The sequence below is a fragment of the Sminthopsis crassicaudata genome, chromosome 5 (genome assembly GCF_048593235.1).
Source record: "Sminthopsis crassicaudata isolate SCR6 chromosome 5, ASM4859323v1, whole genome shotgun sequence".
Taxonomy (NCBI): Eukaryota; Metazoa; Chordata; class Mammalia; order Dasyuromorphia; family Dasyuridae; genus Sminthopsis; species Sminthopsis crassicaudata.
In genome coordinates this window covers 149,079,946-149,105,897 of record NC_133621.1, presented here as the reverse complement: position 1 = coordinate 149,105,897, position 25,952 = coordinate 149,079,946, and the positions used below count along the sequence as shown (strand labels likewise).

Here is a 25,952-nt window from a genome sequence, read left to right as displayed (position 1 = left end):
AGAAGTAGATCTCGTTAAAAAAGATAAGGAAGGCAACTATATCCTGCTGAAAGGTAGCATAAATAATGAAGCCATATCAATACTAAACATATATGCACCAAGTGGTATATCATCTAACTTTCTAAAGGAAAAGTTAAGAGAACTGCAAGAAGAAATAGACAATAAAACTATAATAGTGGGAGATCTCAACCTTGCACTCTCAGATTTAGACAAATCAAACCACAAAACAAACAAGAAAGAAATTAAAAAAGTAAATAGAACATTAGAAAAACTAGGTATGATAGACCTTTGGAGAAAACTGAATGGCAATAGGAAGGAATATACTTTCTTCTCAGCAGTTCATGGATCCTATACAAAAATAGACCATATATTAGGACATAAAGATCTCAAAATTAAATGTAGGAAGGCAGAAATAATAAATGCCTTCTTCTCAGATCACAATGCAATCACAAAAGCTACATTCAGTAAAAAGTTAGGGGTAAATAGACCAAAAAGTAATTGGAAACTGAATAATCTCATCTTAAAGAATGACTGGGTGAAAGAGCAAATTATAGAAACAATTAACAATTTCACCCAAGATAATGACAATGATGAGACATCATATCAAAATCTTTGGGATGCAGCTAAAGCAGTAATAAGGGGAAATTTTATATCTTTAGAGGCTTATATGAAGAAAATAGAGAAAGAGAAGATTAACGAATTGGGCTTACAACTTAAAAGGCTAGAAAAAGACGAAATTATAAACCCCCAACCAAAAATTAAACTTGAAATACAAAAATTAAAAGGAGAAATCAATAATATTGAAAGTAAAAAAAACTATTGAATTAATAAATAAAACCAAGAGTTGGTTTTATGAAAAAGCCAATAAAATAGATAAACCTTTGGTAAATTTGATCAAAAAAAAGAAAGAGGAAAATCAAATTGATAGTCTTACAAATGAAAAGGGGGATCTTTCCACCAATGAAGAGGAAATTAGAGAAATAATAAGGAGTTACTTTGCCCAACTTTATGCCAATAAATTTGATAATTTAAGTGAAATGGATGACTTCCTCCAAAAATATAGGCTCCCTAGATTAACAGAGGAGGAGATAAATTGCTTAAATAGTCCCATTTCAGAAAAAGAAATAGAACAAGCTATTAATCAACTCCCCAGGAAAAAATCCCCAGGGCCAGATGGATTCACATGTGAATTCTACCAAACATTTAAAGAACAATTAGTCCCAATGTTATATAAATTATTTGAAAAAATAGGGGATGAAGGAGTCGTACCAAACTCCTTTTATGACACAGACATGGTACTGATACCTAAACCAGGTAGATCGAAAACTGAGAAAGAAAATTATAGACCAATCTCCTTAATGAATATTGATGCTAAAATCTTAAATAAGATATTAGCAAAAAGACTTCAGAAAATCATCTCCAGGATAATACACTATGATCAAGTAGGATTTACTCCAGGAATGCAGGGCTGGTTTAATATTAGGAAAACTATTAATATAATTGACCATATTAATAATCAAATTAATAAGAACCATATGATCATCTCAATAGATGCAGAAAAAGCATTTGACAAAATCCAACATCCATTCCTACTAAAAACTCTTGAGAGTATAGGAATAAATGGACTATTCTTTAGAATAATCAGGAGCATATATTTAAGACCGTCAGTAAGCATAATATGCAATAGAAATAAACTGCAACCTTTCCCAGTAAGATCAGGAGTGAAACAAGGTTGCCCACTATCACCATTACTATTCAATATAGTACTAGAAACGCTAGCCTCGGCAATAACAGCCGAGAAAGAGATTCAAGGAATTAGAGTAGGAAATGAGGAAATTAAACTGTCACTTTTTGCAGATGACATGATGGTATACTTAGAGAACCCCAAAGACTCTGCTAAAAAGCTACTAGAAATAATTCAAAATTTCAGCAAAGTGGCAGGATACAAAATAAATCCACATAAATCCTCGGCATTTTTATATATCACTAAAAAAATGCAACAGCAAGAGAAACAAAGAGAAATTGCATTCCAAACAAATGTTGAGAATATAAAGTATTTGGGAATCCATCTACCAAAGAAAAGTCAGGAATTATATGAGAAAAATTACAAAACACGTGCCACAAAAATAAAATCAGATTTAAATAATTGGAAAGACATTCAGTGCTCTTGGATAGGCCGAGCGAATATAATAAAGATGACAATACTCCCCAAACTAATCTATTTATTTAGTGCTATACCAATCAGACTCCCAAGGAACTATTTCAATGACCTAGAAAAAATAACAACAAAATTCATATGGAAGAATAAAAGGTCGAGAATTGCAAGGGAACTAATGAAAAAAAAAAACTCAGAGGAAGGTGGTCTAAGTGTACCTGATCTAAAGCTATATTATATAGCAGCAGTCACCAAAACCATTTGGTATTGGCTAAGAAATAGACCAGTAGATCAGTGGAACAGATTAGATACAAAGGACAAAAAAGGATACAGCAACCTAATCTTTGACAAACCCAAAGATACCAACATTAGGGATAAAAATTCATTATTCGGAAAAAACTGTTGGGAAAACTGGAAATTAGTATGGCAGAAATTAGATATGGATCCACACTTAACACCATATACCAAGATAAGATCAAAATGGGTCCATGATTTAGGCATAAAGAGGGAGATAATAAATAGATTAGAGGAACAGAGGATAATCTACCTCTCAGACTTGTGGAGGAGGAAGGAATTTATGACCAGAGGAGAACTAGAGATCATTATTGATCACAAAATAGAAGATTTTGATTACATCAAACTAAAAAGTTTCTGTACAAATAATACTAATGCAAACAAGATTAGAAGGGAAGTAACAAATTGGGAAAATATTTTTAAAAACAAAGGTTCTGACAAAGGTCTCATTTCCAAAATATATAGAGAACTGACCCTAATTTATAAGAAACCGAACCATTCTCCAATTGATAAATGGTCAAAGGATATGAACAGACAATTCTCAGAGGAAGAAATTGAAACTATATCCACTCACATGAAAGAGTGTTCCAAATCACTACTGATCAGAGAAATGCAAATTAAGACCACTCTGAGATACCACTACACACCTGTCAGATTGGCTAAGATGACAGGAACAAATAATGATGAATGTTGGAGGGGATGTGGGGAAACTGGGACACTAATACATTGCTGGTGGAGTTGTGAAAGAATCCAGCCATTCTGGAGAGCAATCTGGAATTATGCCCAAAAAGTTATCAAACTGTGCATACCCTTTGACCCAGCAGCGCTACTACTGGGATTATATCCCAAAGAAATACTAAAGAGCGGAAAGAGACATATATGTGCCAAAATGTTTGTGGCAGCTCTTTTTGTTTTAGCTAGAAACTGGAAGATGAATGGATGTCCATCAGTTGGAGAATGGTTGGGTAAATTGTGGTATATGAAGGTTATGGAATATTATTGCTCTGTAAGAAATGACCAGCAGGAGGAATACAGAGAGGCTTGGAGAGACTTAGGTCAACTGATGCTGAGTGAAATGAGCAGAACCAGAAGATCACTGTACACTTCAACAACAATACTGTATGAGGATGTATTCTGATGGAGGTGGAAATCTTCAACATAAAGAAGATCCAACTCACTTCCAGTTGATCAATGATGGACAGAGGTAGCTACACCCAGAGAAGAAACACTGGGAAGTGAATGTAAATTGTTAGCACTAATATCTGTCTGCCCAGGTTACATGTACATTCGGATTCTAATGTTTATTGTGCAACAAGAAAATGATATTCACACACATGTATTGTACCTAGACTATATTGTAACACATGTAAAATGTATGGGATTGCCTGTCATCGGGGGGAGGGAATAGAGGGAGGGGGGTTAATTTGGAAAAATGAATACAAGGGATAATATTATAAAAATATATATATAATAAAAAATAAAAAATAAAAAGAAATTGTCTTCCAGCTGTTCAAATTCTTATTTTCCCAGTTGTGAAGTAGAAGTAATCCCCCTAGGACCAAGATAGAATTGGAAGAGTTAATGATTTTATTTTTTTTTATTTTTTTTTATTTTTATTTTATTTTATAATTATAACATTTTTTGACAGTACATATGCATAGGTAATTTTTTACAACATTATCCCTTGCACTTACTTCTATTCAGATTTTTTCCCTTCCTCCCCCAACCCCCTCCCCCAGATGGCAAGCAGTCTTATATATGTTAAATATATTACAGTATATTCTAGATACAATATATGTGTGTAGAACCGAATTTTTTGTTGCACAGGAAGAATTGGATTCAGAAGGTAAAAATAACAGTTTACATTCATTTCCCAGTGTTCCTTTTCTGGATGTAGCTGGTTCTGTCCATCATTAATCAATTGGAATTGGATTAGCTCTTCTCTATGTTGAAGAAATCCACTTCCATCAGCATACATCCTCGTACAATATCATTGTTGAAGTGCATAATGATCTTCTGGTTCTGTTCGTTTCACTCAGCATCAGTTGATGTAAGTCTCTCCAAGCCTCTCTGTATTTCTCCTGTTGGTCATTTCTTATAGAACAATAATATTCCATAACATTCATATACCATAGTTTACCCAACCATTCTCCAGTTGATGGACATCCATTCATCTTCCAGCTTCTAGCCACTATGAAAAGGGCTGCCACAAACATTTTGGCACATACAGGTCCCTTTCCCTTCTTTAGTAGTTCCTTGGAGTATAAGCCCAGTAGTAGTATGGCTGGGTCAAAGGGTATGCACATTTTGTTAACTTTTTGGGCATAATTCCAGATTGCTCTCCAGAATGGTTGGATTCTTTCACAAGTCCACCAACAATGCATCAGTGTCCCAGTTTTCCCACAGCCCCTCCAACATTCATCGTTATTTGTTCCTGTCATCTTAGCCAATCTGACAGGTGTGTAATGATACCTCAGAGTTGTCTTAATTTGCATTTCTCTGATCAATAGTGATTTGGAACACTCTTTCATATGAGTGGAAATAGTTTTAATTTCATCATCTGAAAATTGTCTGTTCATATCCTTTGACCATTTATCAATTGGAGAATGGCTTGATTTCTTATAAATTAAAGTCAATTCTCTGTATATTTTGGAGATGAGGCCTTTAGCAGAACCTTTAACTGTAAAAATTTTTTCCCAATTTGTTACTTCCCTTCTAATCTTATTTGCATTAGTTTTGTTTGTGCAGAAACTTTTTAATTTGGTGTAATCAAAATGTTCTATTTTGTGATCAATAATGGTCTCTAGTTCTCCCTTGGACACAAACTCCTTCCTCCTCCACAAGTCTGAGAGGTAAACCATCCCATGTTCCTCCAATTTATTTATTATTTCGTTCTTTATGCCTAAATCTTGGACCCATTTTGAACTAATCTTAGTATGTGGTGTTAAATGTGGGTCCATGCCTAGTTTCTGCCATACTAATTTCCAGTTTTCCCAGCAGTTTTTGTCAAATAATGAATTCTTATCCCAAAATTTGGGATCTTTGGGTTTGTCAAAGATTAGATTGCTATTTTTATTCACTATCTTGCCCTGTGAACCTAACCTATGCCACTGATCAACTAGTCTATTTCTTAGCCAATACCAAATGGTTTTGGTGACTGTTGCTTTATAATATAGCTTTAAATCAGGTACACTTAGACCACCTTCCTCTGACTTTTTTTTCATTAGTTCCCTTGCAATTCTCGACCTTTTATTCTTCCATATGAATTTTGTTGTTATTTTTTCTAGGTTATTAAAATAGTTTCTTGGAAGTCTGATTGGTATAGCACTAAATAAATAGATTAGTTTAGGGAGTATTGTCATCTTAATTATATTCACTCGGCCTATCCAAGAACACTGAATGTCTTTCCAATTATTTAAATCTGACTTTATTTTTGTGGCAAGTGTTTTGTAATTTTGCTCATATAATTCCTGACTCTCCTTTGGTAGATATATTCCCAAATATTTTATACTATCGACTGTTATTTTGAATGGAATTTCTCTTTGTATCTATTGCTGTTGGATTGTGTTGGTAATGTATAAAAATCCTGAGGATTTATGTGGATTTATTTTGTATCCTGCGACTTTGCTAAAATTCTGAATTATTTCTAATAGTTTTTTAGCAGAGTCTTTGGGGTTCTCTAAGTATACCATCATGTCATCTGCAAAAAGTGACAATTTGATTTATTCATTTCCTACTCTAATTCCTTGGATCTCTTTCTCGGTTCTTATTGCCAAGGCTAGAGTTTCTAGTACTATATTGAATAGTAATGGTGATAGTGAGCAACCTTGTTTCACTCCTGATCTTTCAGGGAAAGGTTCTAGTTTATCACCATTACATATGATGTTTACTGAAGGTTTTAAATATATGCTCCTTATTATTTTAAGGAATAGTCCATTTATTCCTATACTCTCAAGCGTTTTTAGTAGGAATGGATGTTGGATTTTATCAAATGCCTTTTCTGCATCTATTGAGATGATCATATGGTTTTTATTAATTTGATTATTAATATGGTCAATTATACTAATAGTTTTCCTAATATTAAACCAGCCCTGCATTCCTGGTATAAATCCCACTTGGTCATAGTGTATTATCCTGGGGATGATTTTCTGAAGTCTCTTTGCTAATATCTTATTTAAGATTTTAGCATCAATATTCATTAAGGAAATTGGTCTATAGTTTTCTTTCTCAGTTTTCGATCTACCTGGTTTAGGTATCAGTACCATGTCTGTGTCATAAAAGGAATTTGGTAGGACTCCTTCAATCCCTATTTTTTCAAATAGTTTACATAGCATTGGAGTTAGTTGTTCTTTAAATGTTTGGTAGAATTCACCTGTAAATCCATCTGGTCCTGGGGACTTTTTCTTAGGAAGTTGGTTAATAGCTTGGTCTATTTCTTTTTCTGAGATGGGACTATTTAGACTACTTACTTCTTCCTCTGTTAATCTGGGCAAGCTATATTTTTGAAGGTATTCTTCCATTTCATTTAAGTTATCAAATTGATTGGCATAAAGTTGAGCAAAGTAGCTCCTAAGTATTGTTCTAATTTCCTCTTCATTAGTGGTGAGTTCTCCCTTTTCATTTTCAAGACTAACAATTTGCTTTTTGTCTTTCCTTTTTTTAATTAAATTTACTAAGGGTTTGTCTATTTTTTTGTTTTTTTCATAGAATCAACTCTTAGTTTTATTAATTAATTCAATATTTTTTTTTTACTTTCAATTTTATTAAGTTCATCTTTTATTTTTAGAATTTCAAGTTTCGTGTTTGTCTGGGTTTTTTTTTAATTTGTTCCTTTTCTAGAAATTTTAGTTGTAAGCCCAATTCATTGACCCTCTCTTTCTCTATTTTATGCAAGTAGGCCTGTAGAGATATAAAACTTCCCCTTATTACTGCTTTGGCTTTATCCCACACATTTTGGTATGATGTCTCATTATTGTCATTTTCTTGGGTGAAGTTATTAATTATGTCTATGATTTGCTGTTTTACCCAATCATTCTTTAGTATAAGATTATTTAGTTTCCAATTATTTTTTGGTCTATTTTCCCCTGGCTTTTTATTAAATGTTATTTTGATTGCATTATGGTCTGAAAAGGATGCATTTACTATTTCTGCCTTACTGCATTTGATTTTGAGGTTTTTATGCCCTAGTATATGATCAATTTTTGTATAGGTTCCATGAACTGCTGAGAAGAAAGTATATTCCTTTCTGTCTCCATTTAGCTTTCGCCAAAGATCTATCATATCAAACTTTTCTAGTATTCTATTTACCTCTTTGACTTCTTTCTTATTTATTTTGTGGTTTGATTTATCTAATTCTGAGAGTGCAAGGTTGAGATCTCCCGCTATTATAGTTTTGCTATCTATTTCCTCTTGCAGCTCTCTTAATTTCTCTTTTAAGAATTTAGATGCTGCACCACTTGATGCATACAAGTTTAATATTGATACTGCTTCACTATTGATGCTGCCCTTTAGCAGGATATAATGCCCTTCCTTATCTCTTTTAATTAGATCAATTTTTGTTTTTGCTTGATCTGAGATAAGGATGGCTACTCTTGCTTTTTTGGTTTTGCCTGAAGCATAATAGATTCTGCTCCACCCTTTTACTTTTAGTTTGAATGTCTCACCCTGTTTCAGGTGTGTTTCCTGTAAACAACATATAGTAGGATTCTGACTTTTAATCCAGTCTGCTAACTAGCTTCCTCTTTATGAGGCAGTTTGCCCCATTCACATTTATGGTTAGAAGGACTAATTCTATATTGCTTGCCATCCTATTAACCCCTGCTTATGCTTTTCCCCTTTCCTTCCCTTTTACCCTCCTATCCAGTATTAAACTGGTGAACACCACTTGCTTTTCACAGCCCTCCCTTTTTAGGATCCCTCCCCCACCCTAAAGATACTCCCCTAATTTTACCCCTTTTCCTAGAAATTACTGTATTCCCTTCCCCTTAGCTTACTCCTTCCCTTTCACTTTTCAATGAAGTGGAAGAAGTTTCACCATAAATTGAATATGTCTATTGATACACGCTATGTTCATCTCCCTCCTTTCTTTCTCTCAGATATAATAGGTTACCTTTGCCTCTTCATGAGATGTAGTACCACCACTTTACACTTTTTTATGATATAATCTCCTTTCCACCTCTAGTTTCTAAGACAAATTGTACATATGTTCTTTACATATTTTTTTGACAGAAGTATAGTTCTCAAGATTTCTTTTTACCTTTTTAGAAATCTCTTGAATTCTGTATTTGAAGATCAAACATTTTATGTAGGTCTGGTTTTTTCATCAAAAATAGATGGAATTCATTTATTTCATTAAATGTCCATCTTCTTCCCTGTAAAACGATGCTCATTCTTTCTGGGTAAGTTATTCTTGGCTGCATACCAAGTTCCTTAGCCTTTCGGAATATCATATTCCAGGCCCTTCGTTCTTTTAATGTGGACGCTGCTAGATCCTGGGTTATCCTTATTGTGGATCCTCCATATCTGAATTGTTTTTTTCTAGCAGCTTCCAATATCTTTTCCTTTGTCTGATGGTTCTTGAACTTGGCCACTATATTTCTTGGCGTTTTGATTTTAGGGTCCCTTTCAGTAGGTGATCGATGAATTTTTTCAATGTCTATTTTACCCTCTGTTTCCAGAATGTCTGGGCAGTTCTCTTTGATAATTTCCTCGAAAATGGTGTCCAAGCTCTTTTTTTCCTCCCATTTTTCAGGGAGTCCGATTATTCTCAAATTCTCTCCTGGATCTGTTTTCCAGGTCTGTTGTCTTTCTGGTAAGGTACTTGACATTCTTTTCAATTGTTTCATTTCTCTGGTTTTGCTTGACGACCTCTTGGTTTCTCTTTGAGTCATTCATTTCTACTTGTTCCAGTCTAATTTTCAATGATGTATTTTCTTCACTCACTTTTTTTATATCTCTTTGTAATTGTCCAATTGAGTTTTTATCTTCTATGGAATTTTTTTCCATTTTATCCATTTTATTTTTTAGAGAGCTGATTTCTTTTTCCAGCTCACTAATCCTGTTTTCCTTGGAGTTGTTTACCTTTTCCAGCTCACTAATCCTGTTTTCCTTGGAGTTGTTTACCTTTTCCAGCTCACTAATCTTGTTTCTCAATGATTTGATTTCTTTATCCACTCTGTCTTTGAATGCATGGGATGACTTCTCCAGGCTCTCTTGCCAAGCTTCCCTTTCCTTTTCCCATTTCTCTTCCAGCTCTCTTGTGAGAGCCTTTTTGATTTCCTCTATGAGGTTCTTTTGTATTAAGGAGCAGCTTATATCCCTCCCAGGGGATACATCTGGGGACAGTCTGTTCCTAGTCTCCTCAGCATTTGAAGTCTGCTCCCTCTCCACACAGAAGCTGTCAATGGTTAGAGCCCTTTTGAATTTCTTGTTCATTTTGTCAGAGTAGGAATCAAAGAAAACAAACTGACAAGAGAAACAATTGGTCTGTTTTGCAGGGGATGGGGATGGATGGTATTAATGGGCTTCCTCTACAGACTGGGGGTAGGGCAGCAGAGAGGCACTAACAGAACAGCGATGACTGTACTGAGTCTGCGCTCTGAGGCTCCGAGAATGCACGGAGTCAGTCCAGGTGGGGGTTGGGGGTGGCCGGGCTCTGGGAGACGCTGGCTTTCTGGGGTTTTAATCTTCACCTCCGGTGTTTACACCCTCTCCGCTGCTCCTGGCTTGCTGCCAAGACGGAGCATCCACACTGGGGCAAAAGCCCTTTCACAGAAACGGCAGAGATCACACCCCACCCTCTCCAGTCTGAGCTGTGTTAGCTGCCTGTCTTGCTCTGGCTGCCTGCCCTCAGTCTGTGCCCAGTCTGATTGACCCTCCCCCGAGCAAACACAGACCTTTTCTGGCAACTTTCAAGGATGTCTTCTCTTGGTGATTATTTGTGGATTTCTTTCTGGGTCAAGCATTAAGTCAGAGGCTTGTCATGAAGTAAGTTCTGAGAGAGAACGAGGAGGTCAAGCAGCTGTCTGCCTCCACGCCGCCATCTTGGCCCGAAGTCGAGTTAATGATTTTTAAAAAAAATTGTTGGAATATTTTGCAAAAGTTGGTACAAAAATGAAAAGTAGATGCCATAAGTGTAATATGGTAATTAAATCAGTTTTATTATGTGGATTATATTCAGAACTTACTGGTCTTCTTCTTGTTATACTTGAATTGGAACATTTTTATTAGATTCATCTAAGTTCAGGCTATATATATTTCCCTCAGTGGAGTCTCTGTATTTTGCTTTAATAATTTTTACAAACCTATATTCCAGATTGAACATTATTTCATAGGTTTCAATTATTGAAGCAAAATATTATATGAATAGTTTATATATATTTTTATTTCTCAACCTCAGCAATGTAAGATGTATTATCCCAAAGTTGCTATCAAATAACAAATATATTTTCAACTTCAACATAATCTACCAATATAGCAAATCAGTGTTTAAGTGATACCATTTATGAGATTGTACTTTTCATCTGTAATGCAACATTTTATTAAATTATTATCTATTGAGGGCTTATTTCAAAACTTTGTGTTGAAAAGCAGGACACAGAGTTATACAGAGCCACTTATGGGCTCTGTATGGGGATAGAGAAGAGTAGCCGAATTACCTTGGGACCTTTGTAAAAATGATGGGCAACTCAGATGTGTACTGCTAGAGAACACTGTTAGATTTCATATGTATATTTAAGATTCTTCAAAATAGAATGTAATGAATTTGTTACACTTGAAAAATCCTGGACAAAAGTTTAGCTGGCTCAGTTAACCAAGACTTTTTCTTTAATAGATTCCATATCAAAGACAGGGAAGTAAAACCTCAGTAACTCACAAGAGATAAAAACTATATCTTAATCAAATATGTGGATGTCAATGTATTCCTTTAAAAAATTAAATGCCTACTTGTATTCATCACTATTACATAAAAAGGAACAAAAATTTCATTAGGTTTTATGGCTAGGAAATTGAGAGTTAAATTCAACAAATAAGTTTTAAATACTTTAAGTTTAGCAACCCTGAATCTATGAGCTTAAGATTTATCTGACCTATTACATAAAAGTCTGATGTATAAAGCACAATGGAGACAAAGACACCTTTAAAGAATGCATACTTAAGAGTCCGGTAACCATCTATTTGGAGATAAGAGGATTTTTAATGTTATATATTCCCAAACATGATATAGTATAAAGAACAACAGATTCCCAAACTCAAAATTTAGGTTCAAGCCTCAGCTCTGAAAACTCTTAACTATATAAGTAAATTGCTTAACTTTAACCTCAGTTTCCTCATCTTTAAAATGGGGATAAAATATCTATATTCTAGTACTATGAGGAACATGCTGATTAATCTTTTCAATTATATTTTACTTTTCTAAGTACATGCAAAGACAGTTTTCATCATTTCCCTTTGCAAAACTTGTATTTCAATTTTTCACCCTTCCCTTACACTTCCTCCACAAGACACCAAGTAGTCCAATGTAGGTTCTTTTAAACATCTTTCCATATTAGTGATACTATACAAAAAATCATATTAAAAGGGAAAAATATAAGGAAAAAAAATCAAGCAAACAAACAACAACAACAAAGGTGAAAATACTGTATTTTGAGCAACACCCCCTCTCCATAGTTCTCTTTTTGGATGTGGATGTCACTTTCAATTCCAAGCCTATAGTAATTGCCTTGAATCATCTCATTATTGAAAAAAGCTAAGTCCATTACAGTTGATTATCACATGATTTTATTGTTATTGTGTATGATCTCTTTGTTCGGCTCACTTCACTCAGCATCAGTTCATGTAACTTTTTCCATGCTTTTCTGAAATCTGCCTGCTCATCAAGTCTTATAGAAAAATAATGTACCATTATGTTCACATAACATAACCTATTCAGTCATTCCCCAACTTAGGGGAATCTACCCAATTTCCAGATCCTTGAAAAAATAGCTGTTACAAACATTTTTTGCAAAAGTAGATTTTTTTTTACTTTTTTATGATCTCTTGGGCTATAGCCTTAACTAATAGAGACACTGTTGGCTGAAAGGGTTTGCGTAGTTTTATAGCCTTTTGGGAATAATTCCAAATTGCTCTCCAGAGTGGTTGGATTTCACAACTCTGACAACAATGCATTAGTGTCCCTTCCAAAATTTATCATTACATTTTTCTGTCATTTTAGCCTAACAGTGAAATGGTAACTCAGAACTATTTTACTTCTGCCATCAATATTGATTTTAAAGCAGGGCAGCTAGGTGGTGCAGTGGATAGAGCACCAGCCTTATTCAGGAGGACCGGAGTTTAAATCTGATTTCAGACACTTAACACTTCCTAGCTGGGTGACCCTGGGCAAGTCACTTAACCCCAGCCTCAAAAAAAAAAAAAAAAAAAAAAAAAAAAAAACAGTCATTTAAAGCACTTTTTTTTTTCATATAACTAGAAATGAATGCTAATTAACCTTAAAATAGTACAAAAGTACAAACAACTATTGTTGCTTCAGTTGTATCTGACTCTTCGTAATCTCATTAGAACTTTCTTGGCAAATCTACTGGCAAATATCCTCTTCCTCATTTGACAGATGAGCAAGCTAAAGTATATAAGGTTAAGTGATTGTCCAGGGTCACAAAGCTACTAATTATTTGAAGTTGGATTTCAATTCAGATTTTCTGACTCCAGGCCCAGCATTCTATCCATTGTGCCACCCAGCTTCCCCATACAATTGTTATCTCTAAATTATGAGACATCCTTTACTAGTGTCAAACCAATTTCTGCCTATAATATTACAAAATAGACTAAAATGCATAACTGTTTCTTTCACATACTTGTTCTTTTAACTATGGCCTAGATAAAGCATTATTCAAATGATATGTATTAGTTGATTTTGTTTGAATAATACTATTTGGTTGTTCTTTGAGTCATCTATGTTTAATAAATATTTAAAGAGGAAAACTAATAATAATATAAAAACTGTCCTTTTATCCTGGGAAACAGTTGACTCTTTTTAGTGTGCTCTATGGTAAAAATCAAAATAATATTCAGTAAACATAAAATGAAAAAATGCTGAATTAATTTGTGACCTGTATATATTTAAGTGTTTATTATGTGTCCAGGATTGCTAATTTCTTTTTTTTTTATTAATTTTATAATTATATATTTTTGACAGTACATATGCATGGGTAATTTTTTTTTTTTTACAACATTATCCCTTGTATATATTTTTCCAAATTTTCCCCTCCCTCCCTTTACTCCCTCCCCTAGATGACAGGCAATCCCATACATGTTAAATGTGTTACAGTACATCCTAAATACAATATATGTGTGTAAAATCAAATTTCTTGTTGCATGGTAAGAATTGGATTCCCAAGGTATAAGTAACCTGGGTAGAAAGACAATAGTGCAGACATTTTACATTCAATTCCCAGTGTTTCTTCTCTGGGTGTAGCTGTTTCTGTCTATCATTGATCAACTGGAACTGAATTAGTTCTTTATGTTGAAGATATCCACTTCAATCAGAATATATCTTCATAAAGTATCATTGAAGTGTATAGTGATCTCCCGGTTCTGCTCATTTCACTCAGCATCAGTTCATGTAAGTCTCTCTAAGCCTCTGTGTATTCATCCTGCTGGCCATTTCTTACAGAGCAATAATATTCTATAACATTCATATACTATGATTTACCCAACCATTCTCCAATTGATGGGCATCCATTAATTTTCCATTTTCTAGCCACTACAAAAAGAGCTGCCACAAACATTTTGGCATTATAAAGGTCCCTTTCCCTTCTTTAGTATTTCTTTGGGATATAAGCCCAGTAATAGCACTGTTGGATCAAAGGGTATGCACAGTTTGATAACTTTGGGGGCATAGTTCCAAATTGCTCTCCAGAATGGCTGGATTCTTTCACATCTCCACCAACAATGCATCAGTGTCCCAGTTTTCCCACATCCCTTCCAACATTCATCATTAATTTTTCCTGTCTTCTTAGCCAATCTGACAGGTGTGTAGTGGTATCTCAGAGTTGTCTTAATTTGCATTTCTCTGATCAGTAGTGATTTGGAACACTCTTTCATATGAGTGGATATAATTTCAATATCATCATCTGAGAATTGTCTGTTCATATCCTTTGACCATTTATCAATTGGAGAATGGTTTGATTTCTTATAAATTAGAGTCAGTTCTCTATATATTTTGGAAATTAGGCCTTTATAAAAACCTTTAACTGTAAAAATATTTTCCCAATTTGTTACTTCCCTTCTAATCTTGTTTGCATTAGTTTTGTTTGTATAAAAGCTTTTTAATTTGATGTAATCAAAATCTTCTATTTTGTGATCAATAATGATTTCTAGTTCTCCTTTGGTCATAAATTCCTTCCTCCTCCACAAGTAAACTATCCTCTGTTCCTCTAATCTATTTATGATCTCATTCTTTATGCCTAAATCATGGACCCATCTTGATCTTATCTTGGTATATGGTGTTAAGTGTGGGTCCATATCTAATTTCTGCCATATTAATTTCCTGTTTTCCCAACAGTTTTTTTCAAATAATGAATTCTTACAGGATTGCTAATTTCTTGATGTCTATTTGATTTGTTTCCACAATAAGATTATATGATCTTTGAAGACACATTATATGTCATTTACTATTTTTCATCCCCTTACATACTTAATTGTTGTCTAGTACATATTAATCAGTCTGTCAGTGTTGATACATTGATCTATGATGAATGATTAGTGTTGTGACTTGAATGAATTGCATATTGGCAACAGAAAGGTGAAAGAACAATGGTCAAAGACCTTCAGCTTAATTTTTAATCTGAAAATTACTTCCTTTTTCTTTACAACATTGTAAGACACATTTAACAGACAAGCAAAACAGCCATAAGATGTTATCAATGACCTTATGACATGGAGTTATCATTGCCTAAATGCATTATTTTTTATTGCCAGGGCCTGAGGGATTTTGAAGCTCACCACAACACTTATACATACAATGTAGAGTAACACAATAATATACAGGTGGGAAAAATGACCTAGAAACACCACATGCCCTAGAGCTAAGCTGCTATGTCTTGAGGATACTTTACTTGCTTTTCTTTTTCTTTTTCCTGCCAAGGAAATTTGTTCTCCTACCAATCAATTAATCAGAAACTATTTATTAGATAGCTATCATGTGCTTGTCATTATAGCTTCAGTGCCTAACACAATAATAAATGTAAAATAGTTATCTCCTAGTCTCTAGAAAACTTCACACTTCTCAATTATGCTTCACATTATAAATATGAAAAATGCCTATTTCATTATAAATTACATAAGTAGTTAACATTTTCATGCCATTTACTATACATCGGGCTCTGTGTTGAGTGCTCTATCACTATTATCTCACTTGTTTTTTTCATAGCAGCCTTTCCAGATAGGTAGTGTTATTATTCCCATTTTACAGTTGAGAAAACTGAGGCAAATAGAAATTAAGTGACTTGTCTGAGGTCAGTTAATGAGTGTCTGAAATCTTGACTTGAGCTGAGATCTTCCTGATTACCTATGTTCTCTGCTCTGTACCATTTCATTGCTCCTGAAGGCAGAAATTATATCTATTAGATATCTGCATCTCCAGTATATAGCTCAATACTTAGAATCTTGTCCAACACATAATAAGCTCTTATTAAAGGTTTGTTCAATTGGATTGATGTATGTTATAGCTTTTGCTAAAGTAAATATACTTTATCATCATGAAATGAGTGTAGTTACAGAATTTCTAGTACTGAAATCCAATTGAGTAAAATAATACAAGAGGAAATATGATTTTCATTCACTTTAAAACCTCATGCTTGCTTCTATTGTCTGCTTGTGGCTGGCAAAGTTATAAAAATCTAGTCAAAGAATCCTGGAACTTTTTATTATTTATTTGATATTTTATTTTCCCTCAATTTCATGTAAAAATTTTATACATTTATTTTTAAAACTTTGAATTTCACTTTCTTTTCTTTCCTCCCTATCCACCATTAAGAAAGCACATGTGAAATTATTCAAAATAGCTCCTGATAAGTCATGTTGCAGAAGAAAACAGATCTCATCACTCCACCCAAAAAAATCCTCAAGAAAACTGAAGTTTAAAAAAAAGATACGCCAATCTATAGATTCATGAATCTTAAATTAGAATTTTGAACCCTTCCTCTTCCCTTTACTAGCTATGTGACTTTGAGAATGTCACAGCCTCCCTGGAATACAATTTCTTCATCTACAAAATGAGATGGTTGAGTTAGAATTTCAGCTTTAAATCTTATGATGCTAACAGTGAATTATCATGGCTGAAAATATGCTTCTTCAATATATAGTTTATGTGTTGCAATAAAAACAGACAAGGAATATCTATTCATGTTTGCATCACTAGGACATGAGTTTATATTCCTAGGAAAATGAAGGTCTTTAATATACGCTTGTTGATTGACCCTTGGCAAGTCACTTAATCTCTCTAAGGCTCAGTTTCCTTACTTTTAAAAGAAAAGTAGAATTTGAAGTCATTTACAATTTCTTGCAGCTCTAAATCTATGATTCTGCTTTGAACTTTATTTAGCAATTATACATATATAATAAGAGAACCTAATATGAGGTCCAAATAATGAAAAATTCCTTGAAAAAAAAAGTATCATCATCATTATTTCCATGGAAATATATAAATGAGAAATCAGAAAAATATATAAAGGTCATAATTACAAGCATTCAAATGCAAATTTAAATTCTCACAAAAATTTCTCTCTCAAGAACATTCTTTATAACTTGGAGTGGAGTTATATTTCCTTACTAAATTTGGAGAATTTTTTTTATCATGTTCAAGGATTTTTACTTGAAATAAAGATATTTCCTTCTACTTTTCTGATCCTTTATTTTCTTCTTCATTTTTTTAAATGAAATCAGGATGGAAAATAAGAAAATGAAAATTTCAACTAAAGGTATAATTTTTCACATGTAAGATGAGAAATCCAGAGTTGAACATATGATAGAACACTTTTTTTCTTGTAAATATAAATTTTAGTAGTTTTTTTTTTTTTTTTTGTCATTTTGGCATATAAATTTGTGAGCAATGGCAAACTATTAAGTATAATAAAATATAATTACATTATTAAAGGAAAGGATTTGTACTTTTTAATATTTATGTCCACAATATCTCACCTATGTTCTTAGGTTATATTGCTATTTTTATTCCCTAGTGGATGCTATATGACCATATACTAAAGTACTTATTATAGGCCCAAGTGAAGGAAGGATCATGTCAGAACCTGGCCTCTAGGTAAGTTTATTATTTGAATGGAGGAGGTAAAGGACTTTGCTTTTGCATCTACTAAGAGTAAAAAGTCTAATGAATGATTGTCCATGTGAATAATTTTTCTTCCAGGATGTCTGGAAGAGATTATGATTATAATCCAATTATGATTCAATAGCAAGAATGGTTTGGTACTATTTGGGGAAAATACAAAACTTCATATGCATGAGCTTACTCCATGTTTACAAAAATATTCACCAGAATAATTGGAGAAAGGAAATATTCCATCAACAATCTGAAATACAATGACAACTATCTGAAAACAAGCATTTATATAGGTTCCAAATCTTTTGTAGTTAGTAATTATTTAATTATTGAATCACAGACTTGGAACTTGAGGATACATTAGGAACCACCTACTTCAAATTTCTTACTTTGTAGATCAATAAACTGAAGTACAGCATGGTTAACACAGGAAGGTAGGTTATACAAGTAGAAAGTTATTAGTTGGGGTTAGAAAATAGTTTGATTAAACAGATAGGAAATCTACCCAGGCTCCCCTAAATGGAATGAAAAGGAAAGCATGATTATATTCTTTAAAATCACCTATGCCAAGAAGATGAAAATTAAATTAATTAATTCAGTCAAATTCTGAAAGTGAAAGTAAAAATTCTGAAAAAATAAATGAAGACTTACCAAGTCACACATAATTCAGGCTTGTTATGGGCAAGAATTCTTAACTTGAAAAAAAGGATTTTTATAAGGTACTAAGTCAGTGGAATTGATAGAGACAAGTTATCTACTTTAACATGGTTTGTATGATTGATTTAATTCTCCTAGGAGACATTATGGGCCAGGACTTGAAACAAGGTACTAAATAGAATTGAGAAGACAATGGTTAAATTAAATTAAATTAAATTAAAAATTAAATTTAAAGGAGGTTAAATCTAGTTTAGCATTGATTTAATCCTACAACAAATATGGTTTCCTAGTGACATAATAATTGTTTTGTACTCAGTGTGTAGCATATAAGCTACTCCCTCAGCCAGGGAGATTCAGAGATTCAGAAACAAGCTGACATAAGGCTGGAGGCTGAAGGGTGGAGCACAAGCCCAAGCCCTTGGACTCAGACAGATTCATCCCATCACACACCACTTGGTGGCAGGCTCTCCTCCTTCGCTTCTCCACTGAAACCAAGACTCTGGAAGGCCCCAGAAAACTAGCTAAGCCCCAAGTGAAGGAGATAAAACTTTAAAGGAGACAATAAAGGATTTGGACTTTAACACCTGGCTGCACTTGTGGTGATTACTGAACTGAAATGAAGGCTGCCTCCAGAGACCCCAAGAAAACCTCAACAGAGAATATTACATTTTAGAGAGAACAATGCACAAACTATTCCTTCCCTGTAGTAGACATATTAGAATAAGCAGCCTGTATGACTTTTGGATGGCTATAGTTTTAGGAATTAGCTTTTATGAATAACCTTTAATCATAGCCTCTGAAGGATCCTCCTATTAGGTACTTCAGGCTCATAAATTAGCCAAGTCCTGGCTTGGAGGAGAAAGAATACAAAGGATATAGTTGTAAAGGAAAGTGTTCCACAAAAGAGAAGGTTGTGGAAGAGAGAGAGAATTGAAAGTGAAATTCTAATGGTCACCTTGTCTATTAGAGGCTGTATTGTCTATTCCTTGTAGACTTTGAAAACAGAGATCAAACAAAAGAGCTTTGAGTAGTAGAACAGAATATTAAAAGAACCAACAGAGTGAATACTAGAGGCAGATAAAAGTTGACTGGAGGAAAAGGGCCAAGTAATACAATACAATCAACATTTACTAAGCACTCACTGTCTGCCAGGAGCTGTAAATAATAAAATAAATAAATATAACAAGCAAAAAGGCAGTGCCTGTCCTCACAGAGCTTACCTTGTAATAGGAAAGGCAGCACATAAAGGGAAACTGAAAGAGAGAGGGTGAGAAAAGTTCAGGGGAATATAGCCTAAGAACTTAATTGCTGATTTTTAATAATATGTTTAAATGGACATTTTGGGAGTTTTTTTTCCCCATCTAATGAGCAGGAGGAACTTCAGGAGTTGAAAATCCTAAGATATGAATTCAAAATCAAAATATTAATGAATTAATCATACTATCAAAAATAATATAAGGATACAATTCATTCCCCGGTTGATAACTGGCCTAAGAATATGAACTGTCAGTTTTGCAATGAAAAATCAAATAATTTACAGTCATATAAAATGCTCTAAATCATTATTAATTAGAAAAATACAAAGTTACATAAACTTCTGAAAGACAAGATGTCAAACAGTAAATTGTCATAGTCCTCCCATATTCACTTTGAAATATCCAAAAGAAATCCTGGAATATTAGAACCCATATTTTGACTAATTTCAGAACTATCAGGTAAAAGAAAAAATACAAGGGACCAGAAAGAAGGCAGCTGATATTTTAGGGAGCCATAATCAGAGTCATGATGGATGTAACAACATTAAAGAATTGGAAGTCATGGAATATGATATTCCGGAAGGTAAAAGATCTAGGAATACAATCAAGAATCACATACCCAGCAAAGTTAAACATAATATTCTAAGGGGAAAAATGGTCATTCAGTGAAATAAAAAGATTTCAGTTTTTCACAAGGGGAAGACCATAATTAAACAAAAATTTAATCTTCAGTATCAAGATCTAAGAGAAGCATAAACAGGTTAAAAAAAGGAAAAGAAAGCACAAGGGATCTAATAAAACCAAACTTTTCATATCCCTGTCCAAAAATGATATTTGTAATTCTTAGAAATTTTACCTCTAATGGGGCAGCTAGATAGAATGTATATAGAGAGGTTACAAGTATAAAGTAAATTTGAAGGAATGACATAAAAATAATCAAGAATGAGAAAGAGGAGTATACTAGTTGCAGAAGGAAGGGAGATGTAGAATGGGGTAAATTATTTTATATGAAAAGTCAGGAAAAATTTAGTACAATAAGGGAAAGATGAGAGAGTGGGTGATGGGCAATGCCCAGATTTTACTCTCAGCCATATTGGCTTAAAAAGCCTATACAATTAGTTGAATATAGAAATATATCTTACTGAGCAGGAAAATAGGAGGGGAGAGATTAAGCAAAGGGTGAAAGAGTAACTAATAGAAGAAAGGAAAAGATAAGGGAAAGTGGTAGACCAGTAAAACACTTTTGAAAAGGCAGAGGGTGAAAGAAGAGAGAGGATAAACAGGAAAAGGAATAGAATGGAGGACAGTACACAACTAGTAATAATAATTGTGAATGTGAGTGGGATTTCATTCAGAGAATAAAAGAGAATATATGCAATATTTTGCCAGGCTTTTATGAAAGGGACTTTTAATGAAAATTTGTAAGCAAATGACTTCTGGGTGGAAATCTAGCATAATAAATACTCATGTCTATTAAAGTGACTTCTAAAACTGAGAATACAATTCTAAATAAAAATCCTAAGTGTACCGAAACAGAGATTCCTACAATAATATGGAAATCAGTTTCTAAATCGGTGCTTTTTTCTAGGGATGTATTCATCTGGTATTCTAGATTTGTTTTGGCTTCAGACAAAAAGACTGAGTGAAATAGTTGATACAGGATCTAGCATATGAGTATATTCCATATGATATCCTCTTGGGGCCCTTCTCCATCCTTATTACCACTCTCTAGATACTCTGCACCTTATTAAATTAAATTATAACTAACAAATTCATCAAATGTTTATGTACAAAGAATCATGGATATAAAACATAATGAAACCTTTAAATAGCTTACATTTGATAGAACAGTGCATGTACATAGTTTTGTTTTGTTTTTAAATACCTTCCTCAAATATGGTACCTACAACTGAACAAGAAAGTGCAGATATGGTCACATAAACTTAGATTACAGTTAAGAAACTGACTCTTTGGTCTATGTCTCTCAATGAAAAGTATAATTAGATAAGCATTCTTGAACATTCTTGGGACCCTCATACTAAAGAATGGAATAATGGGGTTGAATGTACTAATTAAATTAATATTAAATTAACCATGGCACACCTTGCCATAGAAAATCTACTACCCACAAAATCAAAAAGTTGTATCTAAGTATCATGTGATTTCAAAAATATCAGAAATTTATCTCAATATGTCAATATTAGGGGCAGCTAGGTGGTGCAGTGGATAGAGCACCAGCCGTGAAGTCAGGAGGACCTGAGTTCAAATTTGGCCTTGGATGCTTAACACTTCCTAGCTGTATGACCCTGGGCAAGTCACTTACCCTAATTTGCCTCAGCAAAATGTGTATGTGCATGTGTTTCTGTATGTGTGAATATTTGGCAACATAGCAGCCAAAAACAAATCTATCAAGATTCTAGGAATTTAATAAATATCTAACAATATTTTAGAAAAGTTTAGTGTCTAGATATAGGAAACCTCTTACTGCCTTCTATTTTGTTTATTGTTAACTTTACACATCTTCCCAATTTATTAACTTCTCACAACTCTTGTCTCAGATCATTGGGTATACTTTGAGCTTAGGCCTATAAACATATAGAAAGCATGACCCATGCAGATTCTACCTTGTAATATCTTCTTTGGTTGCTTCACTTATAGTTAATGAAGATCCAGAAAAGGAAATTGTCACCACCAAAGTCCTTGACAGTGTCAGATGAGACAGTATTTTTTATTTAATTATAATTTTTTGACAGTATATATGCATGAGTAATTTTTTTATAACATTATCCCTTGTATTCATTTTTCCAAATTATCCCCTCCCTCCCTCTACTCCCTCCCCTAGATGACAGGCAATCCCATACATTTTACATGTGTTACAATATAACCTAGATACAATATATGTGTGTGTAAATCCCATTTTCTTGTTGCACATTAAGAATGGGATTCCAAAGGTATAAGTAACCTGGGTAGAAAGACAGTAGTGCTAACAGTTTACATTCACTTCCCAGTGTTCCTTCTCTGGGTGTAGTTGTTTCTGTCCATCATTGATTGATCAACTGGAAGTGAGTTGGATCTTCTTTATGTTGAAGATATCCATTTCCATCAGAATACATCTTCATACAACATATAAAGTGTACAGCGATCTTCTGGTTCTATTCATTTCACTCAGCATCAGTTGATGTAAGTCAGATTAGATAGTATTAAAAACAATATAATTTGATCAGTGGAAATGACATTTAAGATGATGCATTCCCATAGGATTCACCATTGTACTGTAATAATTGTGGAGTCTCTTCATCTGATTTACAGCTGATTCCTTCTATAGGAGTTATCTTGTCTATTAAAATGTGCATTCCTTAAGAGAAAAGACTGTCTTACTTTACTTATTCTCCTATCCTGTAATGTCCGGGCTAGCCTTCTGGAGGATCTCTGGATGGGCCTTGGTCTTTAGGTGGAGAAGTGATGAAGGCAGGAGGGCCACCACAAGGCTGGTCAAAGATGGAGTCTGGAGTCTGGAGTCTTCTCTGTGTCTGTGGCTGAGTCTCCTTGTCCCAGTCCTTTCAGCCCTCAAATAGCTCAGTATGATTATATCACCACAGCAACTGAGCATGTGCCAATTTTCACCATATCACACTAAGAATATACCAATTAGAGTAATTACATCATTATATCACATTAAGTGTATGTTTAACTAGAGAACCATTATCCCATCCATCACAGTGAGTAGATGCTTAACTATAAGCACCCTGCTGTCCTTGATTCAAATATACCTTTCCAGAGCCCCAGCCCTCTACATTATCCCAGTGCTTAGAACAGTGTTTTGCATGCAGTAAGTACTTAACAAGTACTTTTTTATTCATTTATTCATCCATTTATACATTAATTTATTCAATGACCAATTGTTTCCGGAGGAAAATAACAATATAAGATGATTGGAAAACATGTTAGATGAAGCCCCTTTGAAATAGATTAGTATATTTATCCCAGAGAAAAGAAGAATTATTAGTGATATAATCAGATGGTGGAAGCATTTGAAAGGTTTTCAAATTAAAAAAAAAAAATCAGACTTTTTTGTTTTTCTTGACCCCAGAGTTATGAAGTAGGAAAACACAGAGTTGCTGAGGCTTCACATAAGGACTTACTTCATAATACTAGCTTCCCAAGAATAGTGAGTTGTTCATCAATAAGGAGTTTAAGTATAATGTTACATGATAACTGGAAATAGATGTTATTGAGAGGAGTTGTCTTTAGATATGGATAGTATGAAGTCTCTTACAATTCTGAAGTTGTATTGTTATTATGTATATCTTCCCTATAACTTTCACCATATTTCCAGTTCAAATAAGCCAACTTCCCTCTTGCTAGACTCTCTACAATTTACTCCTCAGTTACTTCTAAAGATAGGTAGCAAACTCAAACCTTCTGTACTTGCAATTCTTTTCCAAAATTAGAGGGTTTATTGGGTTTTCACTGCTCCATTTTATGTGATAGACCAACATTACCTAAATAATACACCCATTGATAGAAAAAAAAAACAACAAAAAACACCTATTAATTCCAGTCAAATGGTCCATCATTACCACTTTTGAAATCCTAGTTGGGCTTGAATATGAAAGTAACTGGGAGATTATTATTATGGCTTTAAGATAGACCATATATTATGCCCTATTAATATTAAAATTATAATATTAATTTTGTAGAATTGATGATATATAAACTGAAAATTATTTCATAAAGAATCCCTTAATATCACTTCTGTCAATGTATTATTTTGCAGATTATTTTCCAAATGATTCTATAAAGTATGTTCTCTTTGTCCTTTTGTATAACTGAATTAAAATACAGTTTGACTGCTGATGTCCCTTTATAATGAAATTTCAAGTCTGGAATTCGAAGAAAAATTACAACAGTACCCAACTGCATTTTGCCAGTTCCTCAATAAGTGAAATCTGAGTTATATTTGTGAGTAGTCAGTCTTTTCTTAGGTATGAAATCAGTACTCATTTTTCAAAATTTTCCTCTTTACTTGCCATGATATAATAGTTTATTTTACATATCTTCAGGACATAATTCCTTAGTACTTCTAATCTCATCATTTCCCAGAAGCAAACATAGTACCAGTCCTATTTTGAACTGCTGACAATATCAGTTTAAAGTTCTGCCACCAGAGGGTACTGGAGTTGTAAGATTTCTTAATTATATCTTGAACAGTTAATACGAAATTCTTCACTGATACTGTGAATCTCTACTAAAATGCAAGTTGGCAAATAACAGTACTGATGTTAAACCTAGGTAATTGCATATAGTATTTTTAGGAAGAAGGACATGCATATCAGGAGAGATCAGAAATTATTGTCTCTGAGAAAAGAGACCCTTGGAGTAATCTCCTTTTCTTACAGAGATTTCTAAACTTCTCAAATATTTTTCTTTGCCCAGTCAAATTTTCCTAAAGTAGATAATTTATAGAATACTTATAGTACATATTACTTATAAATGATTTATAAAAGCATTTATATAAATATTATAGTAGATCACTTATAAAATAATATATTTTAATTGTATTGGAAATCTTAAAAATACATATAGTTCAACATTTACACTTAAAGGAAAAATACTTGATATTTTAGAATCTTTATTCAGGACTTAAATAATAAACTCTTTCTAAATATTTTTTTATATTATAGTGCTGTGAAATAAGTCCTTTGGTGATGGACAATCCATAGCTGTGAAGGTGTCTTTATTCTAAATATATGAAACATCCTCAGAAATCAAAATAGCTTACAGCCTTTTTCCCCTTTAAAGTTCATTTCTGCTCTATCTGTATAGAATTCCCTCTCTCTCATAAACATACACCCTCTCACTCCCTCTTTTGTTCTCTTCACTCTCCAAATGGTTAAGTTTGTGTAAGATTGCCTACTCTCACAATGCATGTATTATATCACTTTTGTATTGAAGTGAACATTGTGTTTTCTTTCTATTTCTTTTCTTGAGGTTTTTAAACTATATGATGGTAGTATGCAAGTAGTTGTAAGGAAAAGTATAAAGATTATTTTTTCAAGTATAAAAGAAGACTGTATATATGTATAGCTGTAACCGGTTATAAAATAGATTTCCCCCTAGAGGATGAAGGTAATTACCATTATATCCATTTCTGATCTTTCAGTATCTCTGCTTGATCCTCTACATTACTTTTTCTACAATCACTTTCAGGGTAAATTAGGTCTTTTTAGGGAGCTCATCTACTTTCATAGTTTTA

General features: G+C 33.4%; 1 protein-coding gene across 5 annotated transcripts in view; it reads left to right on the top strand.

Moving 5' to 3' along the window:
- Positions 1–25,952, top strand: part of MAGI2 (membrane associated guanylate kinase, WW and PDZ domain containing 2) — a 1,692,369-nt gene that overhangs the window by 179,555 nt on the left and 1,486,862 nt on the right. The gene's annotated exons all lie outside the window — the stretch shown is intronic.